This window comes from Gopherus flavomarginatus, chromosome 1, assembly GCF_025201925.1.
Source record: "Gopherus flavomarginatus isolate rGopFla2 chromosome 1, rGopFla2.mat.asm, whole genome shotgun sequence".
Classification (NCBI taxonomy): domain Eukaryota; kingdom Metazoa; phylum Chordata; order Testudines; family Testudinidae; genus Gopherus; species Gopherus flavomarginatus.
In genome coordinates, this window is record NC_066617.1 from 206,475,225 (window position 1) to 206,485,172 (window position 9,948).

The window sequence follows — 9,948 nt, forward strand, 5'->3', positions numbered from 1 at the left end:
GTAAGGACAGTTCATTAATTTTAAAACCCCGAGAAGAACACATCAGCAATGGAAAGGATGAAAAAAAACGGGCAAAAAGACAAGGGAGTGAAGTGAGATCCATCAAACCACGTGAGGGTCTCCTCAGTGTCATTTAGATTGTAAGCTGCCCTCCACCAGCCCCAGCACCACCACACACCTACCCCCACTCCCAACAAAACAAAAAAGAATTTTAAAATTAAAAAGGGTCCTTACCGAGGTGTCTTTTCTCCCTTATCTCCGTGTGGAAACTGCATTTTCCCTACTTTCTCTTGCGCAATGTTCCTTCTGTTCATTTCACGCTGCTCTCACTCATGTTCTGAAAGACACTTCTGCACTTTCCCAGCTAGGAACCCCAGCTAACAGTCGGAATCGGAGAGCAAAGCATGTAAAGAAGAAAATCGAGTACTCCTTTAATGATCATAACAATAATCATAATTAATAGTGTCTCGGTTTTTAAAGCAGGGCTACATAATGTATTAATTGCTTACTGTTAACGTGCAGTTTTATTGAGCATAGCACACAGAAGTCTGATTGTGAGTGAGGAGTGTTTTCAATGAAAGTGGAGTTATTTTAGCTGCAGACATGTTTACATTTCTGTGGTTTAGTCTATAACTTTCTCTTTTTCTTGATTCAGAATTCTGCTCCACGAAGCAAAGCCCTTAGCTCCCAGACATTCCAAAAAGTCTGCCAAAATAATGGGGGGGAACCCACACAGAGAGACCCCCAAGTCTGGGTCAGGCTCAGGGCTTCATATGGGCAGAGCTAGTATACCCCCTCCGGACTCTCTCTCTCCAGTTAAAAAGCCTTCAGGGCTCCATTTCCTGTTTTTAAGGAAAAAATAAAGTGGGTCTATTACTGATTTTAGATACTACCTAGACCAGACCTTATAGGTTCTGAAGACCTTTAACTCTGTAGGTGCCAAACGGTACTTGGCAATGCAGGAATCTAGATGTCTCACAAGTGTCCTTCCCACTAAGACTAGTCATATGAGTGAGATCAGTTTCAGCACATCATAGATTTTTGACTTATTGACAAAACAGTAAGCACAGGATATTTAGGTCTCAAAGGACAGCTTTCAATGTGTCCACATCAGGTTAATAGTGAGTAAGGAAATACAGATAAAAGTTAAACAAAAGGTGGGACAGGACAGGACACATCTATCCCAGACCTGAATCGCTTTAATCAATTTATGGAGATCAGATAATGCATCTTTGTGGGTAGCTTGAATGCAAAATAAAATGTTGGATTAGGCCTATCTGTCAGTAAGAAGTGTTATTTAATTGGCCCGTCCTTTCTCTTAAACACTGTTAGTGCTACAGATAGTTAAGTGTCAATTGAGTGGCTTTATTGAGTTATAACAGGAACACATGGGGCTTTGGGGCATTACGTTCACTGTTTTCAAGAAAAGCAAAAAATAGCAACTGGTTAAAATTTAGGACCACACACTGGTGAATAAAGGAATAGAGGAGGGTACATCTCCCCACAAAACCACAGAGTCCAGTTTTCCACTTTAGATGATTGAGTATATTATCTAGATAGAGACAAACCAATCAGAATACACTAACTCTGTATTGAAAGGTTGCATCTCAAGCGAGCCAGAAAACAGAAGAAAGAAAGATGATGCTTCCATCATGATCAAGGTGGAGTACGCAGACACAAACCTGGTTTGGCAGCTATCAATAATCTGGTTCTTTTAAGTCCCCCACCCTCACTTCCCTGGAACACCCAGCCCTGTACTAAGAATAATCTGACTCCATAGCTCCATTCAGAAGGCTATGCCATTGATTGTGTTAGCTGCTTAGTCTGTGGTCCATTGTTTCTGGTTTGGTCCATTAGGCAGTGGTGCAGATCTATGAATGAGACAGAAAAAGAATATGCAGAGCTACTCTGCTCACTTTAAGGCAAATGGTCAATTACCCCACTCTTTGTCTCCCCAGTCCTACCAATGTCTTTTTGTTTTAAACTCCCACCCCTGCCCTTTTTTCTTTTTTACATAACATTGACTCATGTATATTTGGACCTTTCAGGTTTGAAGGAGCCACAAAGTGTAATAATTTCCTAATACTTCAAAAAAGAAAAGAAAATCCACTTCCCCCCAAGATGTTTTATATTAATTTAAGTATTTGTTGCTGGATAATATCAGGCTCTTTCTCAATGAAATGTCCTGCGTGGGCTCTCACACCTGCTAAATATAATCCTCTCTTTCTTTTGATATTCTGTAAAGGGCCTTTAAAAGATCACATCCTCCAATCTGGAGATTTAATTGCTTCATCTAGGTTTTTTAAAAGCCTTGTAAATTTCTGAATTTGGTCTATTTCAAAGCTGAAAGGGAGGCTGGATGAGGGTGCCAAGGCTGCAATTCAAAACAATAGTCAATGTTCAATGTTTAATATAACATCAATACTGTTATGAGTAATAAAAGCTCCCTTTTATCATCTTGTATGTTCAGTTCTTTGGGCAGACACTCCTTAAGCTGATTTTATGATTTACCAGTGAGTTAAATATGAAAATAGTAGCCCATTTCGATATGGTAAATGCACACCAGGGAGGAAGTCACAGATCTTGTTTTATAGAAGGTAATGGAGTGAGATTACCCATACTAATATACTTAAATCTTCACAGAACATATATCTAGCATGAAGAGGGCCCAAAAGAATCCTTCTTCGACACAGAAAGTAGCACAATATCTTAAGGTAGTTATAGATTTTATAGTTACTTTGTATGGGTGGCTACTGTATAATGAAAGAATACTAAGATTCAGTCATTAGATTGACAAAATAAACATGATTATTTGCCTTTATGATTGATAAACGGACTAAAATGTCCAATAGTTGATGCTCTTTATTCCCAAAGAATGGTGGCTAGGCTGGGATACAGACAATTTCATGCAAACTGATAGTCTAGAACTTTTGCAGCATGTGTCAGATGCAGTTCTTCTGTACACACAGCAGTTCTTAATAACACATGGTGACCACAAACTGCTTTATAAAATTGCATAATGCATAATTTCTATCAACTTGCATAACACACAGAATAAGATGATATTGAACATGTTGTGCATCTGTCACTGTGTTTTAGTGACAAAGTTTCTACAAAAATGGACCAGGGTATATATGCGTGTCTACCAGGATCACTAACATATTTTCAGTTTTAACTTGGATATTCATTAGTACAATTACATTTGGGTAATTTACTGCAATCTGCAAATTTGTCTGAGTTTTTTCTGAATCATTTTTTAAACGGAAATATCCAATAGTAGTGTAATTACTACTTTAATGTGAAGATTGATTGGCTTGTAAAAAGATTATGGAGATTTTTGTCTACATTTACAAACTGGTTTTCATTGTCATTCCATGGTGCAGGCAGACATATTAGCTGAGGTTTTAAAAAACAGACTACTGAAATATTTTGTTGGTCTTCACAAAATCTTATTTGCATAGCCTACAATCTTTAGCCATTGAAGCTACTGCGAACTCATTAGAACAAGCTTCCATCCCTAGACTACTTTCACAGAATTAACCACACTTCCTTCTTCTATGGGAATTTAGGGTATAAAAGAAAGCAGAAGTGGGCCCTGCTAAGTTAAAGATTGCTGGCACCTCCATGATTGTTCCAATTTCCCTTTTCTCTAACCTGGTGGGAGATGGTCCTACTCTTAATTGGATCAGAGTTCATATGGCCAAACACTGGTTAATTTACTGTCATTTAGACTTTAAGGCCAGAAGGGACCATCATGATCATCTAGTCTGACCACTTGTACTTTGCAGGCCATAGAACCTCACCCACCTACTCCTAACCTCTGGCTGAGTTACTGAAGTCCTCAAGTCATGATTTAAATACTTCAAGTTACAGAGAATCCACCATATACACTAGTTTAAACCTGCAAGTGACCCATGCCCCTTGCTGCAGAGGAAGGCAAAAAAGACCCCAGGATCTCTGCCAATCTGACCTAGGGAGAAATTCCTTCCTGACCCCAAATATGTTGATCAGTTGAACCTTGAGTACATGGGCAAGACCCACCAGCCAGACACCTGGGAAAAAATTCTCTGTAGTAACTCAGAGCCCTCCCCATCTAGTGTCCCATCATCAGTCATTGGGATATCTGCTACTAACAGTCGCAACTCAGCTACATGCATAACATGGGCCAAAGACCCTCACCCAGTAATTTCAGAATCAAGCCCATAACTTCTGTTTAACTATACATTGATGGATTACAAGTTTTATAGAATTGCTGCTTATTTAAGAATTAGCAGCACGGGATTGGATGGGGATGTCAAGGTTCCAAGACTACTTCCAGTTATGTCACCATCTCATTGAATGGATTTGGGCAAATCACTTAACCTCTCTGTGCATGAGTTTATCCTTCTGTAAAATCTGTATATTTATTGTCTTTACAGAGATGATGTGTCTAATTTATTATATAGATTCTCAAATGAAAGGAAGATCTATACAAGTTAAAAGTTATTTATGAGGATGAGGATGCGTACAATATTACAATATAAATAAAAATATGCATTAGAAGCTTTCCTGTCAGAATATGAACCAATGTACAAAAGGTAAACATTCATCTAAAGATGAAACTCAAATATACAGGGGGGGGGAATCACCTTTTCCACTATATAGAAGACAAAAACAACTTCAGTGGTTACCTTCCACATTAAAATCAAAAGGGTTAACATTTTCCCTATAAAACCTAACATCTAACATCAAGCGCTTTTGTGATAAAAAGGTGACACATCTATCAATATCACCTCTCATAGGTATGGATGGCATTCATTAGAAAAGGTTTTCTCTTGTAAAAATGACATTTAAAGCAAGACAGATAGGAGGATATTTTCATACAGCCCTCTCTCTACATACAGCCAGATAACTCTTTTAAATGTATCAGAAAAGATGACTATTGGAATGTTCTTAGATTCCCTTAAGTCACAGTTTGGACATTTTGACAATCTCTCTGACTCTTTTTGACAGGTCCCTAAGGACACTGGGATTATGATTTACAGAAGGATGACTTTTAATGGTAAAGAGATGTATTCCTGTGTGTTAAGAGTACTAATGAATAGTAAAAGAAAATACTTCATTAGAAGAAAAATAAAAGCTCATCTGATTAACCGTGTAGCAGACAATACTCAACATCAACCTAATATGCAGCCCTTATGTCCCGTTTAAAAAAAATCAAGCAATTTTCCTATAATCATGTAAGAAGAAGCTCGTTCAAGCTGCTGGCTAGGTTTAACTAACAGGAAATATTCGGTAAAGGCCTGGTTCAATGTTCATTGAACTCAACTAGAAAGACTCCATTAACTTCAACAGGCTTTGGATCAGGCCCCAAACTAGTGGTGGATGAAACTCAGAAGCTTCAGAGGTTTGATTTGGAAAATAATCTGGAAGTTGGGATGCTTCCCTGAACATTTTCTAAACTATCTAAATCTCCTGAATCAGAAATTTGAGCTACAACTGCCATGGAAACCAGTAGTTCTTAACTTCTCCAGACTACTGCACCCCTTTCAGGAGTCTGGTTTGTCTTGCATACCCCAAGTTTCACCTCACTTAAAAACTACAAAATCAGACATAAAAATACAAAAGTGTCACAGCACACTATTGCTGAAAATTGCTTACTTTCTCCTTTTTACCATATAAGTATCAAATAAATCACGACCCCTGGGTGAAAAACACTGATATAACATATACAGAAGTATAAACAAGTCATTGTCTGTATGATTTAGTTTGTACTGATTTTGCTAGTACTTATTATGTAGCCTGTTGTAAAACTAGGCAAATATCTAGATTAGAGGTTGGCAACCTTTCAGAAACAGCGTGCCGAGTCTTCATTTAGTCACTCTGATTTAAGGTTTCGCGTGCCAGTAATACATTTTAACGTTTATAGAAGGTCTCTTTCTATAAGTCTATAATATATAACTAAACTATTGGTGTATGTAAAGTAAATAAGGTTTCAAAATGTTTAAGAAGCTTCATTTAAAATTAAATTAAAATGCAGAGCACCCAGACCAGTGGCCAGGACCCGAGCAGTCTGAGTACCACTGAAAATCAGCTCACGTGCCGCTTTTGGCACACTTGCCATAGGTTGCCTACCCTTGATCTAGATGATTTGATGTACTCCCTGGAAGACCTCTGCATACCCTCAGGGGTATGCGAACCCCTGGTTGAGAACCACTGATGTAAACAACTCTTGTGGTATTTTGGCACTTCTGCTTCCTGGCCTACCTACAGCTAGGAAGAGTAGATTCTTGCAAACAAGAATAATTAACACAACAAATCAGCAAACTTTTTTTAGTTATTGGAAAAACTCAGTTGTTCTTCATTTTGAGTCAGAGGCTAATTGCTCATGTAATTTCTTATTTTATACAAAACATTTCCCTCACTCCCAATTTCAAACCAACATTTTGTCTGCATAACTCCCTGGATTAAAGGAATAACTAATAGTCCAATGAATTATCGCAGAAACACTGATCACTGGCTGCATCTTCTCAAGAACTATGAAGTTCTTCAACCACAAGGTCAAAGTTAAAAAAATTAGAGCCAAATGATTAATACACTTTCAGAAACATTTGAAAATTCAGCCCATAAAGACTCAGATCACGATTTTTAAATTGTGACTTTATTTAATAAATAAAGTTCAGAATTTGAACTTGCATTTAAATATAAAAGGTCTTAACTTGTCCTCATCTGAGGAAAATAAGGGAAATTCTGACTTCTTAAAAATTTCTGTTTGTAAAGTGTTTGACAAGAACAATTAATCGTAAGTACGATAAGGTTACTTGTTTATTTTTTACACATATACTTTATTCTTTTTCCATTGCCTTTGATTATGTGATATATTATGACCTTTGAAGAGACGATGGTTTAATGAAAACTAAATTAAACAAAGACTCAATATGACTTGCATATACTTTTTCTATAATTTAAATAAAGGCACTATCTGGATCTTTTCTCTTCTTTAAATTAAGCTACTTTATTTTCTGTATTTCTCATGTTCCACTGGTACTGGCTAAATTCTGCCTTCAAATCTATGGACTTTGTTCCTATAAGGGCATAAATGTGATGATGCAATTCTATACACTGCTCTGCCTGGCAGATCTGTGAATAACTGGCAGCGAATGGAGTTTCAGTAACCAGGCTTCTAGCACATATGATCAGTGTTTTACCTGTTCTTATGTCTATGTACAGATCTGTATTTACATAGCTTTGTTCTACCATGTGCCACATCTGCCTTGTTAATCCAGCACAGATTTACAAGTAATCTCTTTACTGAATTTATCACAAACCGGAATAATAACTGAGATTATTATTAGAGGAGGAATAAACAATCTTTGCCTGAAACAGGAAATACCATGTGTGTGTGGATAAGTATTATATATAGCCAGACATACTTTCTATATCACATTTGTGACTATAGTGGTCACAAGTTACATACAGGAGCAGTGCCAGGGTTTTTGGCACCCTAGACGGGGGTCCTTCCGCGCTCTTGGTCGTTGGCAGCAATTCTGCGGTGCGGGTGGTCCTTCTGCGCTCCCGGTCTTTGGGGCACTTCGGCGGCAGGTCCCGGAGTGAGTGAAGGACCCGCCGCAGAATTGCCAACGATGACCCAGAGTGCGGAAGGACCCCCCGCTGCCGAATTGCCACCAAGGGCGGCAAAATGCCGCCCTCTCAAATCCTGGTGCCCTAGGCGACCGCCTAGGTCGCCTAAATGGAAGCGCCAGCCCTGGTTACATATATCCTGAATTTATATACACAAGTTACATGATTACTTTTTCCTGCTTTGGTGGCAGCATTTGGGGACATGTCATGAATTTAAGTGAAGTAAGACCACAAAGGAGGTTTTCCAATGGCATTCCACCTATGCATACCTCACTATCCAACCAATGTCACATTCCCTTTACTTCACTGAGTCATGCCATAATAAATTGCAGTTTTCATTAGTATAATCAATGTATATTCTATTGCATTCTTTTCACACATGGTTTCTGAACTAATGAACATGAAGAATGTGTTTAATTTGTAGTAGTAATTTGTACTGGATTATGCTTGGATTAGCTATTCAATCACAGATGAAAAAAATTACATGTTGGAGTAGCATAAGTCACTTGTTGTCTTATGGTTTCAAAGTATCCCAAATCTACATGATATCCCTGAGTACTGGTTTTACATTTGGATCTCTGAATTAACTGGAAAATATTTAAAGTCACTTGTATGCAGACAGCTCCCCACTGATTCTGAATTTGAGCAGGCTCACATGCATCGTTTATTCAAAAAGTACATTCAATACATTCCACTCACGACATGTGCTTCCAATACTCTGTTTTCAGATAAATATATAAGAACAGATGACCAAAACCTTCCTCATTTAGTCTAATCACACAGATAGGACATCATAACCTGCCATAATATGACCCATGGAGGATGAAAGTATCACAGGGCAACTACAGTTTTGTATGCAGGCGGATAAGAAACTCCTATATTTTTGTACATTCTATTTTTGGTGCTCTGCATGTGTGAGATAGAGCTCAGAATCAGGCCCTTCCTGATTTATCATATATTACAAGCAATGTAATAGCAATGAACAATATTACAAGATACAAGCCAGAATGCAGGTATTACCAAGTGAGATTCTATGGTCTGTGCTATGCAGGTCAAACTAGAGACTAGATTATCAGAATGGTCTCTGGGCCACAAAGTCTATGAAATCTGTACAATGTGGGATAGACCTCTGTTTAAAACTCCACTAGCAATGTCTGCCTAGACACATTGGTCCAAATTCTGCATTGTCTTACAACCTATGCAATCCCCATTTTAGTTAGTTGGGCTGCATGAGTTGTAACTCAGTGCAGAATAGGGTCCTTAAGAAAACACTGGAATGGCCCTTGTATATCTATAACTAGTCATGCTGATATGGTGATTGAAATTAAAACGGAAAATTGAATGGGGATAGGTAATGGTCAACAATAAACCCAATGTGTTTTCAATTTATCAGCATAATGTAGTTAATAGGGCACCTGGCTAAAAGTCAGGAGCTATGAGTTCTATTCCCCTTCACTCATTGTGTAGCTGCTTTGGGCCTGGCCCTTCATTTTTTTGTATCTTAGTTTCCCCATTTGTTCAAATAGGGGTAACATTACTTATTCACCTTTGAAAAGCACGTTGAAATCGGTGGATGAAAAGCACTAAATATGATAACTTTAGGATGAGATTTGAGGATTATTGTTTAACAAATCTTGATTTTACTGCAAAAATTGATTTAAAATACATTAATTATGATAGAATTTCTGTGAAATGTCTGGTTCACTTTCTTTCACTGTTTGCAATTGCATAGAAATCTTCATTTAGAAATCAAATTTTTGGGTTAACTTCCTTGTAGATTTGTGAGAAAATATACTTAAGAGCATGCACAATGCCTCAATATTTCAATAGTTTCAGTTTTCCTATGAATTAAAAAAAAGGGACTTTATTTTTTGGAACAGAAAGTTTGCTACAGTATGTGAATTTTTAATTTAAAAATGGGACACTTTTCAAGCAAGCATGGGCATTTTTGAGCAAACACAATACACTTCCATTCAGAAATGAGTGAAAATAAGCCTACTTTTCAAGCCAATTGCCAGTCACCTAAAAAATATGCAAAAAGGCACATTTTCACTGGAAAAACAACCATTCCATTGCGACCTCAAATAAAGCATAATTTAATGCATTGCAAAATTGCATAAAAGGAACAGATGAACATTTTTTCAAAAGAAATCCCATGAAACAAAAAAAATGTGAATTTTCTAGACTAAAAGACAGAGCAACTGTACTTTGAGTAATTTTTGGAAGGCACATTTAATCCAGCATACATAATCTGCAGCAATTTTTCAGAACAAATGGTTCAGAAATGTAGTTCAAAGAAAGAAAACCTAGTTTATTGCCTATCTTACA